Below are 17108 nucleotides of genomic sequence, written 5' to 3'. Positions count from 1 at the left end.
TCTGCAGCATCGATGCCAAAATATACTTAACCGATAGTTTAATTTCCGATCTTATCAACCGATATGTACTGGTTTTGAAGCCAACTGACGTGCAACACGAGTGGAGTTGCGGGATGATATGCAACTTCTCCACTCTTGTTTAACTTTAACACCTTTCTCCATGTTAATTTCCCTCTCTCTCTCTTGCCTTTTTTCTTTCAAATTACAAGAATGCCACTCTCTCCTACCAACTCTCTCTCTCTCTCTCTCTTACAAATTACAAGAATGCCATCTCTCTCTCTCTCCTACCATCTCTCTCTTTCTCTCTCCTAGCATCTCTCTCACTCCTTATAAATTATAAGAATGCCACTCTCTCTCCAATTGAGGGAAACCTCAGCTCGGCATCTCGGTTGCTAGGGGACCTGCAATCAAAGGTAGTCAAGTTTGAGCCGAGCTGAGGTCGAAAAGCTCAAGTATCTAATTCGAATCGAGCTCGAGTTAGATGACACCTTGACCACTAAGGGAGACCTTGGCTTGACACCTTGGTCACTAAGGGAGATCTTGACTCAACACCTCGACGATTGAGGGAGACCTCAACTCGGCACCTTGTCAACTACTAGGGAAATCTCAGTTCGACACTTCAGCAGTTGAGGGAGACATCGATTTGGCACCTCGGCAATTGAGGGAGACCTCGACTGCTTGAGAAACCTACAATCAAAGGTAGCCAAGCTCGAACTTCCGAGCTTTTGACTCAAGCCGAGTTCAAAGTGGCTATTGCATGTTCTTCAGACTGAATCTAGTTGCTTGAAGTTCCAAAAAGCAATCGTTTGTGGCTCGGTCTAGCACTGAATCTGAATATCGTGGTTTGGCTTCTATGGCTGCTGAAGTTCTATGACTTCGTATGCTTCTCCAAGAATTAGGTGTCTCTCTCTTTGCACCTCCTTTGCTATGGTGTGACAATACGGGAGCTAAATTCCTTGATACTAATCCTGCACTACACTCTCGTTCTAAGCACATTGAGTTGGACATTCACTTTATTCACGAAAAAGATGCAACCAAACTCATTGATGTACAGTTCAATCCCTCAGCTGACCAATTAACAGACATTCTCATAAAGCCTCTTGGACAACCTCAATTTGAGCTACTTTGCAACAAGCTCATCGTTTCTCCTCCGGCTACACTTGAGGAGGAGTGTCAACGATAACGATAATACATCGCATGCATGGATAATGCAATGAACTTCAACCAAAAGTCTATCGCATGTTTGCGATAACTTCTGGTGATGTGGCACTATCATCCTAAGCTCTCTACGAATCCTAAACTCTCTAATGTTGTATGAATTATCTTTGTATTATTAATTCGAAATAATAATTAATAAATATTTTCATAATGGTAATTAGTAATTCGGGAATAATCATTTTATTTCAAAGTAAAGTAACTTTGGAATATATACATGGGTCATGAGAGCCCATCTTTTGTCTGTACTCGTGAATTGAACCACAATGGCTCTATAGGGGGTCGGGGGGGGGGGGGGGGGATGGGCCTTGGGAGCTCTCTCTCCTCATAGCTCGAGAACGACATGACCTCTACTAGTTGCTCCTAGGGGTGTCCATGGTTCGATAACCGAACCATGGCACTTTTTGTAAACTGAACCGGTGGTACTGGTTTTTCCAATTCTCTAAACCGAAACTGAATTGGTACCACCGGTTAACCGGTCCACCAGTTTCAGTTCTTCGGTTATTCGGTTTTTTATATTTATAATATAAATTATGCAAATATATGTATAATATTATATAATAAATAATAAATGATATATAATATATTATAAATATTTGAAAAATATATAATATATTTATAAATAGGTCATTATAAATATAATATAAGTATATATTTATATATATAATGAATATATATTTATATATAATACATAGAAAATATGTGACATATTAAAAATATATATAAATATACATAAAAATATATATACCGGTCGGTTCGGTTAACCGTCAGTTTTTTGTAGGTTAATAAAAAACCAAACCAGTCCTTCGGTTTTTCAAAAATCCCGAACAAAACCAAACAGATTGATTCGATTGACCGCATTTTGTGATTTAGTTTTCTCGGTTCGGTTCAGTTTTTTGGTTTTTTATGGACACCCCTAGTTGCTCCTCATCAATCCATTGCATAGCATGCATATGTCTTCTGGTAGAGACTCTCACTGCATTGGCCTCTGTTCCAGTAGGGCTATCATGTATAGTTTCAGAAGTGGTGATTGAAATTTGGTCACCTAACAACACAGTCTCTTCCCTGATTTGTCCTTCGATGTAGAGGGCCTACTACCCCTCACTAATACTTTTCTTTAGCAGGAGCGTTCTTCTTTGGCACAACAGTCTTGCTCAGTTTGCCATTTTGAGCCTCTCACACATACACATTAACAAGAGTAGAGTGCACACATAGTGACCTAAATGATACTAAGTGATTTAAAGAAGAAGGCTTCTTTAGCAGGAGCCTTCGTCTTTGTTGTCCATTAAGACGTAATCCCAACTTTCTTCAATAGAAGAAGCAAAAATTTGGAATTGTTAAATTTTTGTCAACGGTTGGATGGTTGATAAATTAGATGACACTCGAAGGGTATTTGTGTCCTTTCCAAATGCCACTTAAGAAATGATTAACAACCGGTAGATACTGGATTGACACGTTTTAAAGTCCAGGGACTAAAATAATACTAGGCCCAAAGTATAGGGTACTAGTTGCGAATTTTCCCTAAAATAAAAGCAACAAGATGCTTCCGTTTCCTTCCTCCCCTAATTTCCTCTCTCCCATTAAATTTGTCAAACCAAAATTTAAAAGCCACGACTATGTAAGTGGCATTTTCTCCCTGGACTTTGTCTTGCGGGTCCGGATGTAGTAGGGCACGTTAGGTAAGCACAATGAGTGAGCATATAATAGCTGTGTGACACATGTCCTACTTAATGCACCTTTCATGTGTCACACAGCTATTACGTACTCACTCATTGTGCTTACCTAACGTGCCTACTACATCGGACCCGTCTTTGCAATAGATATCTTATATTATCCGATTTTAGCGTGCACTACATCAAGCAAAGGCATTAGTAATTTTGGTGTTCGCTAGGCCTCGAAGATAATAGAGAGGAAATGTTTTCTGTTGAAACCCTGAACTCCCTAAAGGTTCCCAAGAAAGTACGAGTCCTAGGGCACTTAAGAGGGGTTCCATAAGCCCAATGTTCTTATAATTGGTCAATTCTAGCTCTAAAGCAATCAACGACAAACAACAAACAACTAGATTTCAGGAACTTACAAAATAAGGGGTACTCCGAGTATCCAAGTTGCCTAACTGTTTACCTGTTGTACTCTATGGAGTCCATTTCTCACGACTAGAATATGATGTCTTTTCCAAGCATGTCATAAAAATAAGGGAAAATTCCTAATGAGTATACTGTATTTTGGCTCGAGTGATAATTTGGTTTTTGAACTTTAAAATGCGATAATCCAGTACCTGAACTTTCGAAACACAACAATCCAGCCGATACCTGTCATTAACGAACCACTGTCAACCAACACCATCATGTGACACCATATATAGATTAAATAATTAAAAAATGCTAAAATTACCCTTATTGATAATTTTTGAACCATTTTACCCTTTCTCTTTAAACAAATAAAAGAAGGGAAAAGGTTCTCTTCAGTCCTTGATTGGAAGACCGACGAAGGAGGATCTCCGATCTCCATTGCTGAGCGTGCAGATGGCTCCCTGTTGGGTATCTCCCACCCGAGCTTGGCCTCTGACATCAATCTCAACTTACATCGTAAACCATTAGTCTCTGGCATCAATCTCAACCACACTGACATTGTTGGGTATCTCCCATCTAAGCTTGACCACTTAACGGATTTGACTCTTTTCCACCTCAATTCCAACCATTTCTGTGGCATCGTCCCAAATACCTTCCGGCATCTCAAGTTGCTCTACAAGCTAGATTGGGTGTCAGCACCCAATTTTTGCTTGGTCCACCGCCTGAACCTCCAATTTACCTCACGCCCGATCAAACCCTTCCAATGAAAATTAAATAAAAAATAAAGAATAAAAAATAATAATATGAAAAAGCAGATAAAACAATAGTGATAATAAAAAAAGGGTAAACAAAAACTAATTGGCTACATTGATCATGGAGGTGCAGAAGAAATCGTTCACCAGCCTAGCGGCTCAAATTGTGCCAACACCAGAACCGGACAACATAAGTTGGGTGAGAGCATGCCTATCGTGTGGTTGTGACTTTCAATGAAGAGAGATGCGAACCTTTCAAAACTTATAAACTTTTGGCAATGGCGGGTCGACCTGAGGTAGAGCAATGAAACAAATGCTAGGGGTGGAGGCAACAAGCGATTCAACATCATGGTCAATACCACAAGAAGATGGCTCCATACACAAGACGGTGATGGAGAGGCAATCATCTTGATCGATTAGCCGCTTCGCGAGCTCAACCGTTGAGATTGTCCAAAACGTGGCTTGTTATTGGGTCTCATGTGGTTTCATCGAGCAGCCTGAAACGTGAAGCCTCACATTGCATCGCCACACCTTTTCTCTTCAGTCTTCACCAGAAACAAGCATTCGTCTGGTTTGCCTTCATGTGGTTTTTGTTAGAGAATATCAACTTATTTAAGGAACTTACCTAACAACTTAAGCTTATAGGTCGAAAGGTTCTTTGAGATGGTATCAGAGCCACTTTGATCAAATGGTCTAGTGTTTGATCCTCATTAACTCCATTGTAATTAATTAAGTTTTAGAACAAGGTATGGGTGGGCCTGTGCTTATTCACACTTCAAGCCCAATGGCTTTCGTGTTAGGGGACGTGTTAGAGAATATCAACCTATTCAAGGACCTCACCTAATAGTTTAAACATTTAAGTTGAATGGTTCTTTGAGAGTTTCATCTCTTTTCTTTTTAATTAAAAAAGAGAGAGAGGAATCATTTATTTCAACAATTGATAATTACGTCATTTTATGCACTGGTTGATGGTCCATTAACGATATCGTGATTTTTCCCTAAAAATAAAGCATACTTCTCTTTATCACATCCTACCGCACCTCATCTCCAATGGTCATCGTAATAGAAGGACAAGACACCTCTATGGTCTCCTTGGTCTTCAACTTTGCCATTTTCTTGTCAATATCCTCCAGATTGGATTTGATCTAAATATGCTATAAAAGGCAAGAGAAAAGTAGACTTTAAAAGAGGATGAAGCGGACTGCAATAAAAAACAGAAACTGAGAATGACGAAAAGTTGCAGCAGGAGGCCCCATTAACGAAGAAGATGAAGAAGAAGAAGAAAGAAAGCCCTCTCTGTTTCTTTGAATGCAACGGCAGTCCAACGTTTTATAATTTAAATAGAGAAGGCAACACACATGCATATTACCACATATCGCAACAGGGTTAAACCTGCGTTTGCAAAAGAAATCACATTATGGGGTTTCTGGTTTTCAAAAATTGCGAATTAGTCCCTAAAATACATATGATTGCTTGATAGATAATAATTAACAGGCATACAATTGATGCGTCGTCACATTAATGGCTAATCATGCCCAAGGTTCAAAATCTATACGGCCAATATATTGGTAGGGGCGTATCGGCCTGTATCGAACCTGATTTCTTCTTTTATATTTTAAGTTTTTTTCAAACTTGATTTAGAGGGGGCGGTTTAACGCCTATCTATCCTCTGAACTGGGTTAAACTCTAAAACACACCATATAGAGCCATATCGGGAAACCTCCAATATGATATGTACCCGGTCGATACGACCGATATGTATTCATGCCAAATACATTAAATGACCAATACAAAACGAATGCCGAAGTGTTACATCCAAGCATTGCATCATTCTCACACACAACCACTGCCTACAACACAACTTAGAAAAATTCATCAATGTAACGGTTATCTTCATGTGTGCTTATTGGTAGAACGATACCTTTGAATAAGTAAATTGCAAAATGACTAGACCAATTGTTTTTATTCAGCACAGAAACAGACTTTTCTTATTGATAGAATTACAAGAGGGGCTAATGTAACTACATAGGTTTGGGCACCATGGAAAATGCATTGGAGGACATTCAAATAAGTGATCATAGCACAATCATATTTCACCATAAGCCTAATCATCCCACCTACATGGTATGAGTTGTGCTTAAGGACATTTAAGCACGACTATAGACAATAATGCTTGTGTTAAATTATAACATATTCTAAAAAACCTCTACAGCACAATCCCATATTCCCATAGCAGCAACTCTTGAGCTATGACAATAGTTTACAATTGTGATGCTGCTCGATCCTAGGTAGTACAAGAACCAAGGTTACATTCAGATAATCCTTGCCAACTAGGCGGAGCCGAGGTGGAATGATGGAGCTGTGCAATGAGATTTGAAATCAAGAAAAGGTCAAAGGCCCGAGGAATTATCCTCGAGTAGATATTTCGACGCTCAAGTCAATAGAAAGTAGTGGGCGGTTGGGCCGAGCAGTTAGAGAACAGTGCTGGTCTGAGCAGAGTAATAGTATGGAAGTCAAAAGTTGGATCATTTACCTTGAGCGGGATGTACCTTTTTATAGCTGATGATCGGTGTCTTGGTTGGATGAGGCTTCTGGGGTTGTCGGGATTAGTTTGCTCGCCGAGGTCTTCGAGATAAGACCTAATCCCCATCATTGTTGTCCCCATCCGTTGATGATCTCCTGCCTTGATCGCGCTTATCCACATGGCATGGCGTCGACGTGGTTGAAGAGATAAGGTGGAGTCACAGAGGTGATGTAGTGCTAACATGGCTGGGGAGATAAGCTAGGTCGAGGAGGTGACGCGGCGCTGACGTGGCCAAAGAGATAAGATAGCCACTTAGGTGACACGTGGCATCTGGAGCCAGCTCAAACATAACCCGAACACTACTCCCTCAGTTCTAAAGTTGAGGAGTGAAGTGCTGGGCCACGGAGGTGACGTGGTGCTGATGTGGTGCTGATGTGGCCAAAGAGATAAGACGACCATGTAGGCAACACGTGGTGTCCGGAGCCAGCTCAACCATACCCCAAACATCACTCCCCCAGTTCCAAAGTCGAGGAGTGAAGTGCTCGGCTGCGGTGTGGCATGGAAGAGTTCTTCGGTTCTCGATTAAGAAAATTGAAGTTGAAATTTGGTTGAGCATTTGATTCGGACCGCGCAGCTCAGAGTTGGACCGATTTTTCTGGATGAATCGGTTGGTTCAACACAAGTCTCATTTTTTAAATGGGTTATCAAATGCATAATTTTGCTTTCTGAGGCTCTACACGTGAGAATGGCGGTTGTGCCAATTAGCCTTCCCGAGCTTGTTAGAGCAGCACTTGATCTTCGTCATCAATCTTGTTCTGATCTGGATCGTCGAGAGTTCTATAAATAGGGGGAGGAGCATTTCCCCTTCGCCATTTGTGAAAAAAGTCACTTGGAGAGCTTGGCGAGGAGTAGTCTTTGGTGTTATAAATTTGGTAGTGTGCAATCTTCTTGATTTGATAGGATTGCTGCTATAAATTTGCCTTGTAAATTACTGCTATTAGGATTGCTAATTGTTTAATTATTTACATTTCTGATTTGAACACTTAGTCTTTTTCTTGCTTTGACTTGTACAGTTTATGACAAGCAGACCTGAACCAGAGGAAGTCCCTTACAACTTGGAGATTGAAAGAACCCTCCACATCCGCTTAAGAGCTGCTAGACAAGTTAGAGCTGAAATTGAAGAGATGGCCGAACCAAGGACTATGATGGACTATGCCAAACCAACCCTAACCGGAGCTGCTTCAAGCATTGTAAGACCCCAACCATTGCTGCTAATAATTTTGAGATCAAACCAGCCATAATTCAAATGATCCAAAACACAATTCAGTTTTGTGGGATGAATCATGAAGAACCGAACACTCACATAGCCAATTTCTTGGAGATTTGTGACACTTTCAAGCATAATGGGGTGAGTGATGATGCTGTTAGGTTGAGGTTATTCCCATTTTCATTGAAAGACAAGGCCAAGGCTTGGCTGAATTCATTACTGGTCGAATCTATAGCCACTTGGGATGAGATGGCTAGCCAATTCCTCTTCAAGTACTTTCCTCCATCCAAGACAGCAAAGATGAGAAATGACATCACCACTTTCTTCCAACAAGATGGAGAATCTTTATATGACTCATGGGAGCGTTATAAGGAGCTGTTAAGGAAGGTCCCTCACCATGGACTTCCTATATGGTTGTAAGTGCAAACCTTCTACAATGGTCTAACCGAAGCCAACAAGACCATCCTAGATGTGGCAACCAGGGGCTCCATCAACAATAAGACCCCTGAAGTGGCCCATGCACTTGTAGAGGAGATGGCAGCCAATAATTACCAATGGCATTCAGAGAGAGCACAAGTGAGGAAGCAGCATGGTCTTCACAATGTGGACTCATACACAACCCTATCTGCGCAAATAGGTGCACTTAGCAAGAAAATTGATGAGATGCAGATGGCAGCCATGAATGTGCAGTCCATGACATGTGATTGGTGTGGGGGAGGCCACATCAGCACTCTATGCCAAGTTGGCAATCAATTTAAGCAGTCCACAGAACAGGTAGACTTTGTTGGCAACTTTGCAAGGCAGCAAGGAAATCAGCACCAGCATGCCTTAAACCCCGGATGGAGGGGCTACCCGAATCGGCCATGGCCAAATCAACATGGGCTGAAGCCCTTTTCCCAAAATTTCCATCAACCAAAAAAGAAATCTAACCTAGAGGAGCTGATGACCAAGTTCATAGCCAGTGCTGAAACTAGATTTCAGAACCAAGAGGCTTCAATAAAGAACTTGGAGAATCAGGTTGGGTAGTTGGCGCAAATGATTTCAACAAGAATACCGGACACTCTACCAAGCAATACAGAAGTGAATCCATGAGAACAAGTCCAGGCTATCACTTTAAGAAGCGGTAAGGAGCTTTTAGATGTAGAGAAGAAAGCAAGGGATGAAAACAAGGCAGATGCAACCCTTGAAACCGAAAACAAGGAGGAGCAATCTGAACCGCAACAAGCAAGACACCAACAACCACAAGTTCCCTTTCCCAATAGGTTGAAACAACACAAATTGGAGAAAGAATTTGGTAAGTTTTTTGAAGTGTTTAAAAGTTTGCATATTAATATCCCTTTTGTTGGTGCTTTAGCCTAGATGCCACATTATGCAAAATTCTTGAAGGAGATGTTGACAAACAAAAGGAGATTGGGTGAAGTGGCTACGTTGCTCTCAATGAAGAATGCTCGGCAATCCTTCTCAACAAGCTGCCCCAGAAGCTTAAAGATCCAGGGAGTTTCACTATCCCATGCACGATAGGCAGTTTAAAAATTGAAAAGGCATTATGTGATTTAGGAGCTAGCATAAACTTGATGTCATATTCGGTTTTCAAGAAATTAGGATTGGGAGAACCCCAACCCACTAGAGTTGCATTGCAGCTAGCTGATAGATCCATAAAGCATCCAAGGGGAACCATAGAAGATATGCTTGTTAAAGTAGATAAATTCATCTTTCCAGTTGATTTCATTGTATTAGACATGCAAGAGGATGTTGATGTTCCTCTTATCCTAGGGAGACCTTTCCTAGCTACGGGGAAGGCAGTGATCGATGTCCAACAAGGGCAACTTAGCCTTAGGATTCAAGATGAGGAAATAATTTTTAAAATGTCTAATGCCATGAAACATGCATCTTCTAGTGATGATTCTTGTTACATGGTTGATGTTATTGACTATGCGGTTGAAGATTGCTTTCAGATTAGCAGGTTGGCCGACCCCCTTAACCTTTGCGTACAAGAGGGAGGAGCTACAAGAGATGAAAATTAGGAGATTCAAAGCATGGCAGCATACCTGAATGCCAATCCACAATTTCAAGGGAAGGGATTTCTCAAGTTGGAGAGCTTGGACAAACCGCCAATACCAACAAGCAAGCTTTCAACCCAAGAACCTCCCACCCTTGAGCTAAAGCAACTTCCACCACATTTGGAGTATGATTTCTTAGAGGCATCATCAGCTCTACCGGTAATCATATCAACAACATTGAGCCATTTGCAAAAAGAAAAACTGTTGAGAGTGTTACGGGAACACAAGACAACATTGGCTTGGAAGGTAGCCGACATCAAGGGCATCAACCCATCGGTATGCATGCATAGAATTGTGATGGAAGATGGCAGCAAACCCTCAGTTCAGCCCCAAAGATGCCTGAACTTGAACATGAAAGAGGTGGTGAAGGCTGAAATCATTAAGCTCCTGGATGCCGGGATTATTTATCCTATCTCTGACAGTTCATGGGTGAGCCCCGTACAAGTAGTACCGAAGAAAGGTGGCATGACCGTTGTTCCGAATGAAAGAAATGAACTCATCCCGACTAGAACTGTTGCTGGGTGGCGAGTATGCATTGACTACAGAAAGTTGAATGAAGCCATACGCAAGGATCACTTCCCTCTCCCGTTTATTGACCAAATGTTAGAGAGGCTGGCCGGGCATGAGTACTACTGTTTCTTGGATGGGTATTCAGGTTACAATCATATTCCAATTGCACAAGAAGACCAAGAGAAGACCACCTTCACTTGCCCTTACGGTACCTTTGCCTATAGAAGAATGCCATTCGGATTGTGTAATGCTTCAGCAACTTTTCAGTGGTGTATGATGTCAATCTTTTCTGATATGGTTGAAAAGTTCATGGAGGTTTTTATGGATGATTTTTCAGTCTTTGGCTCTTCATTTGATGCATGTTTGAGCAATTTGGAGAAGGTGCTTAGGCAATGCAAGGAGACACATCTAATGCTGAATTGGGAGAAGTGCCATTTCATGGTGCAAGAAGGCATCGTGCTTGGGCACAAGATTTCACAAAAAGGTATTGAGGTTGACAGAGCCAAGGCGGAGACAATTGAGAAATTGCTACCACCAACATCAGTCCGAGTTGTGAGAAGCTTCTTGGGACATGCCGGGTTTTACAGAAGATTTATCAAGGACTTCTCCAAGATAGCCAAGCGATTGTCTACTTTGCTTTAGAAGGAGGTGGCCTTTGAGTTCACAGTTGAATGCCTATAAGCTTTCAACATCCTGAAGGACAAACTGATCAATGCACCCATTATTATAGCACTATATTGGACACTTCCATTTGAGTTGATGTGTGATGCGAGTGGTTAAGCCGTAGGAGCTGTGTTAGGACAAAGATTGAACAAACACTTTCAGCCGATCTACTATGCTAGCAAAACTTTGAATGGTACTCAACAGAATTACACTACAACCGAAAAGGAACTACTAGCGGTAATCTTTGCTTTTGATAAGTTTCGTTCATATCTAATTTTGTCCAAAGTTATTATGTATACAGATCATTCGGCATTAAGGCACCTACTCGCCAAGAAGGATGCAAAACCGAGGCTGATTAGGTGGATCCTCTTGTTGCAAGAATTTGATGTTGAGGTCTGTGATAAGAGGTGCACCGAGAACCTAGCTGCCGATCATCTTTCCCGGTTAGATAATGTGAATTTAGAGGAAAAGACAATCAGCAACATCCGAGAGGAGTTTCCAGATGAACAACTCTACTCCATTTAGATAAATTCATCACCTTGGTATGCTGATTTTGCAAATTACCTTGCTGCACATGTTATCCCTCCTCATCTTTCATATTAGCAGAAGAAGAAATTCTTCTCTGATTTGAAACATTATTTGTGGGAGGATCCCTTTTTGTACAAGTTATGTATAGATCAGACCATAAGGAGGTGTGTCCCTGAGGAGGAGATGGAGTCGGTGCTCCGGTACTGCCATGATAGAGAAGCGGGAGGCCACTTCGGAGCCAACCGCACTGCGGCCAAGGTTTTGCAATCCGGTTTCTATTGGCCTACCTTGTTCAAGGATGCTCATAGGTATGTGTCCACATGTGATCAATGTCAGAGAGCAGGTAACATTTTCCAGCAGAACGAAATGCCCCTCACTAATATTCTGATTTGTGAAATTTTTGATGTATGGGGTATAGACTTCATGGGACCCTTCCCGAATTTTTTTGGCAATAAGTACATCTTAGTGGCTATTGATTATGTATCTAAATGGGTGGAAGCCACGAATTTACCCAAAAATGATTCTAGGAGGGTAGTACATTTCCTGAAAAAGCTATTCACTCGATTTGGCACACCTCGAGCTATCATTAGTGATAGGGGAACTCATTTCTATAACACCCAGTTTGAGCGGCTGATGCGAAAATATGGTGTTACACACAAATTAGCTACCCCATATCACCCTCAAACCAATGGCCAAGTAGAATTATCTAATAGGGAGCTCAAGAGAATTCTGGAGAAGACTGTAGACTCTACTAGAAAAGACTAGGCAATCAGGTTAGGTGATGCATTATGGGCATATAGAACTACATATAAAACACCCATCGGCATGTCTCCCTACATGTTAGTTTTTGGAAAAGCATGTCATTTACCTGTTGAATTGGAACATAAGGCATATTGGGCACTAAAATTCTGGAATTTTGATTCACAGGCCATAGGAGCAGAGAGGCAGCTGCGGCTGAATGAGTTGGATGACTTCAGACTTGGCACCTATGAGAATGCCAAGGTTTACAAGGAGAGAACTAAAAGATGGCGATAGGAACTTGCTGAGACATGATTTCCATGTGGGCCAACAAGTGTTGCTGTATAATTCCCGTCTCCGGTTGTTCTCGGGCAAGCTGAAATTGAGATGGTCTGGACCTTTCACCATCACACAGGATTTCCCTTATGGAACCGTAGAGGTCACCCACTTGGCACAAGGCACATTTAAGGTGAATGGTCAGCACCTCAAGCCATATATAGTGGGATGAATATTGCCTACTCCATCCACTGTATACTTAGATGACCAGTGACCTCACTAGACTGTCGAGTTTCGAATGAGCTGTCATAAACTTTCTTGTTTGTTCTCTGCTTTTCTTATTCTTAGCATTTGAGTTTAGTTTTTTTTAGTTAGGATGTTAAATTGGTAGGCTACTGATCTCTCTCTTTCTAGTTTAATGTGATTCTTGGCAGCTAGAGGCTTCCCATCAAAAGAACTATTGCAGAATTTGAGAATGATCTTCAGGGAAGTCCTCTCAACCCCTCTCCTTACATGATATTGCTCTTCATGCCCTTACCCTCATTGCTGGATTTAATTTTACTCCCTAACACTATGAACATTGAGGACAATGTTAATCTTAAGTGTGGGGGAGTTGGGCTGTAGCCATACACCTCAATCAGCCCAACACTTGTATACATGCAATGACATAACCAAATAAGTTGGAAATCTCCTTAAGATCATTGTTGTTTATTAGGTGAATTCAAAGAGGGAATACAATGAGTTGAGGGAGACCACTGTTAGTTTTTATTCTTGTGAATGATCCAACTTAGCACAATGCATGAGGATAAGAGAGCTGAATATGACTTTCATCGTGACCAGTCCTAACTACCTTCATATGTATAAGGCACTTGATTGCATTATTAATGATCAGTCGAGCTAGTCGCATCTGAACTGTCAATGCATGAGGTTCAACAATTGCAAAAGAATTGACTCCGCTATTTCGAGATGAATAGTAAAACTATCAACTTGGAATATGAGTATTGTTATCTGCCTCAAGCTTGTGACCAGTATGAGATGGAGCATAAAATGCACTCACATCAAAAGAAAAAAAGAAAAAAGAAGACAGAAGCAAATACCCCGTGTGAGATGGAGCATAAAATGCACTCACACTAAAAAAAGTTTGGGGAAAGAAAAGAAAAGAATTCGGTGATGGCTGAGGTTCAAAGGGACAAAATGTGGTTGAACACTCAATGAGGTGTAGTTACAGATTTAAGACCTAGCCCAATGTGATGGTTAACTTTGGCGGTCAAGGAGCTGATCTACATGTTGAATGGGAGTGAAAGTTGGAATTTGAAGAATCACATATTCTCCCCTTCCTTGGCTCTTATGTATGTGATAAGAATGGTAGTTCATAGGAATGGAGCAGAATACTAACACAAGTTTCCTGACCACTCAATGCATTTTCCTCTTAAAAATTCATCCGGTAAAAGGTGATAATAAGGGGGGATGATCAGTTTATGGTTGATGTCTTTGCTTGAGGACAAGAAAAAGCTTAAGTTGGGGGTGTTTTGATGTGTGCACAACTTACATGTAAATTCTGGTGTTTATGCTTGGTTTTGATGTTGATTTGTGTGAATTCTTACCCCAATTGAGCTTGATTTCAGGAAATTGTCAAAGAGGACAAGTCTAGGAAAAAAAAGCATAAAACCATGCTAAAGGAGGCCAAATTGAAGGTGATACAGTCCACCTGGGAGCAAGACCCAGCCGAAAGGTCAAAGGAGGGCTATTCGGCCCTTAAAGCCCATGCAACACTCTTTGGGAGAGCCCAAAGAGAGAGCCTAGCCGTAGCCTCCAAGGGAGCATATTTGGCCCAGCAAGGAGGAGACCCAAATTGCAGCTCAAGAGCAGCCCAAATTGCAGCCCAAAAGAAGGGTGGCAACTTCTAGAAGGATCAAGAGAAGTTAAAGGCACCAAACTTTCCAGATGGGAGAACGTTCTAGATGAGAGAAAGGGGCTGAAGAGAAGGCTATAAAAGGAGAAGAGGAAGAGGGGAAAAGGGGTCAAAAACCTTTTGGGGCAAATTCCTTTTGGGGAGAAGAGAAAGATAGGCGCAAGAGAGGAGAAGAAAGGAGAAGATTCAAGAATATTCAAGAGAAGAAGAAGCTGATTTCGAATTTGGAGAAGAAGCCATTGGAAGAGATCAATCTAGGATGTCTTCTTTCTTGATTTCTGCACAAGTGGTAATCGAATTCAGCTAGGGCTTTCATGTTTCTTTTCTCCATTAATTCAATCTTTCTTGCTGTAATTGAATGATGTTTCATGTAATTTCAGATCTATAATTAGTTCTCTAGGGTTATTCGAATGGATTAGATTCAATTTTGATGTTTCTTGATTAGAAATTTAATTGTTAGAACTGCTAGACGAATTGATCTTAATCTTTGTAATGTCTGAATTGCTTGAGAAAGAATTTAGGCAATCTCAATTCTGTTTGGCCAAACTGTTATTCTTTCTTGGAGTTTTTAGATTTCTTGAGAAAGAGTCTAGAAATTCAGATCTGCTAATCAAGAACCGAATTGAGTGCAAGGTTAGAGATAACTTGCACAATTTGGTTGGTGATCATTCAATCTGAAATGATGCCCTAGAATTTCTAGATCTTAATGCATACATGGGGATTAGATTCTTGCTAGAGATAGAAGAATCATCACTCATGCATAGAATGAACATGCGCTTGATAGAGGCAGTTCATTGCATTGGGGTTTCACCAAACCAAGGTTGAATCCCAATCTAATCGAATGACCTAGAGATCTAATTGCTGAATCAATTATGTGCATAGTTAGCTTGTCTTCTCAATTTTCTTGGAAGGTGTTTGATCCAATTCCTTAGAGGTAGCTTGTTAGATAGAATTTCAGATTTGTATTAGATTTACAATTCGGCTAATCAGATAAGAGTAGGTTGATATACTACTAGTAGTTACTGCATAAGTCCTCATGGGAAATAACACTCTATTCATCACTCTATTACTTGTGCGGCTAGTGCACTTGCTAGTGTAGCAAATACGCATCAACATATATATATATATACATATATTATGGTTTCAAAATGTTTGCAAAAGGTTTTAATTCCTAGGATCTACGTGAGTAGAGAGTGCAGCACTGCACCTTGCAGCCGAGGGAGAGGTCCTTTCTTGTCGGGCAGTGTTTGATTATTATGGGCTGAGAGGTTAAGTGTAAGACTATTGAGGGTAATACCTGATGAGCTAATCTTGCATCTGCCCATAGTCCTTGGGTTTTCATAAGGTTGCTGGACCCAAGGACCATTTAGTGTAAATGTTGGGCCCATTAAGAGCCCATGGTGATGGACTCAGGGGTTCACTGTCTTCTATAGAGAATTCGGCCAAGCCTTGTAACAAAGGCTGGGCTGAACCCATGTGGCTGATGTGTAGATCAATGTTTGGGTCTCATGCCATACAAGGATAGCCAACTGGGCAGCAGATTAAGAGATTAAGTGAGCACATAGACTTAAAGGGCCTAAAGCCTAATTCGAACTGGCTTAATAAGATTAATTAAATAAGGGCGGTTCTAGGATTTGGATCATTAGATAGGATAAGAGATTATCCCTATCCACTCAAAGAGTCCAGATCCAAATAAAGATTTGGATAAGGAAACTCCTAATTTGATTAGGTAGGTTGATCTTTATCTACAGATAAAATAAGAGATTATCTTTATCTCTTAAAGATAGTCCAGATCCAAATATAAGATTTGGATTAGGAAACTCCTAATGAGATTAGGAGAACCTCTCTTTAAGGCTATAAATAGGAGAGTAGGACGGACCTCCAAAAACAACTCACAATCTGCTGAATCAAGAGAGAAGACAACACACAGTTTGATTGCTCCTGTCTTTTGCTCTTTTCTTCTTGTTCTTTCTGCCCCTACTCAGTTCAATCTCTACCTGTGTGAGTGATCAAGAACAGTTCTTGATACTTCCTTTCTCTAGAAAAGGCAATCTAAAGTCATGTTCAACTGCCCTCCATGATATTCTTGTTGAAGAATTCAGTTGTTACTGAAGAGTCATCCTGCTGATTCTACTTCACGTCACACTATGTCATCTTCGGTGGAAGCAGTCTTTGGTTTTCTCCTTGGGCGTGAACACCTTCATTGGGAGTTTCTATTACTCCGTATCATGTATATCCCTCTCCTCCCTTTTGGTTTCAGATCTGGTCCGGTTTGGTTTCAAGATTGATCCTTGAAAATGCAGTTTTCTAAAATAGGGAATGTGATTCCCACATGGGAGAGAGAATTTTTTTAAATTTCGCCCAACCTTCTTGTAGGGTTCAGCCGTCCATATGATGGATCTCTCATCCCTTCAGTTGGTATCAGAGCTAGGTTCAAATCTTGAACCGAATTAAGCCAAATCTGGATCTGCGCAAATGGGCAGAAGGCGTTCTACCTGATTGATCTGAAATTAAATCTTTATAAATTTGATTAATGTTTAGAACTGTTCTATATATTTTTCATGATTTTTGGGCTGTTTGTATGGTGAAGATTG

At 40.9% G+C, this 17108-nt stretch overlaps 1 non-coding gene across 1 annotated transcript; it reads right to left on the bottom strand.

The window, feature by feature from the left end:
- Positions 1-8124: 8124 nt before the first annotated feature.
- On the bottom strand, positions 8125-8231 carry LOC148801299 (small nucleolar RNA R71). The gene has a single exon (XR_016084866.1). It is a non-coding gene; the product is annotated as a small nucleolar RNA R71 (small nucleolar RNA).
- Positions 8232-17108: the final 8877 nt, after the last annotated feature.

Source organism: Nelumbo nucifera, chromosome 3, assembly GCF_055504915.1.
Source record: "Nelumbo nucifera cultivar China Antique chromosome 3, China Antique-T2T, whole genome shotgun sequence".
In the NCBI taxonomy this organism is placed as follows: Eukaryota; Viridiplantae; Streptophyta; class Magnoliopsida; order Proteales; family Nelumbonaceae; genus Nelumbo; species Nelumbo nucifera.
Note: the sequence above shows the minus strand (reverse complement) of the source record. Positions and strands in the feature narration are given on the sequence as shown.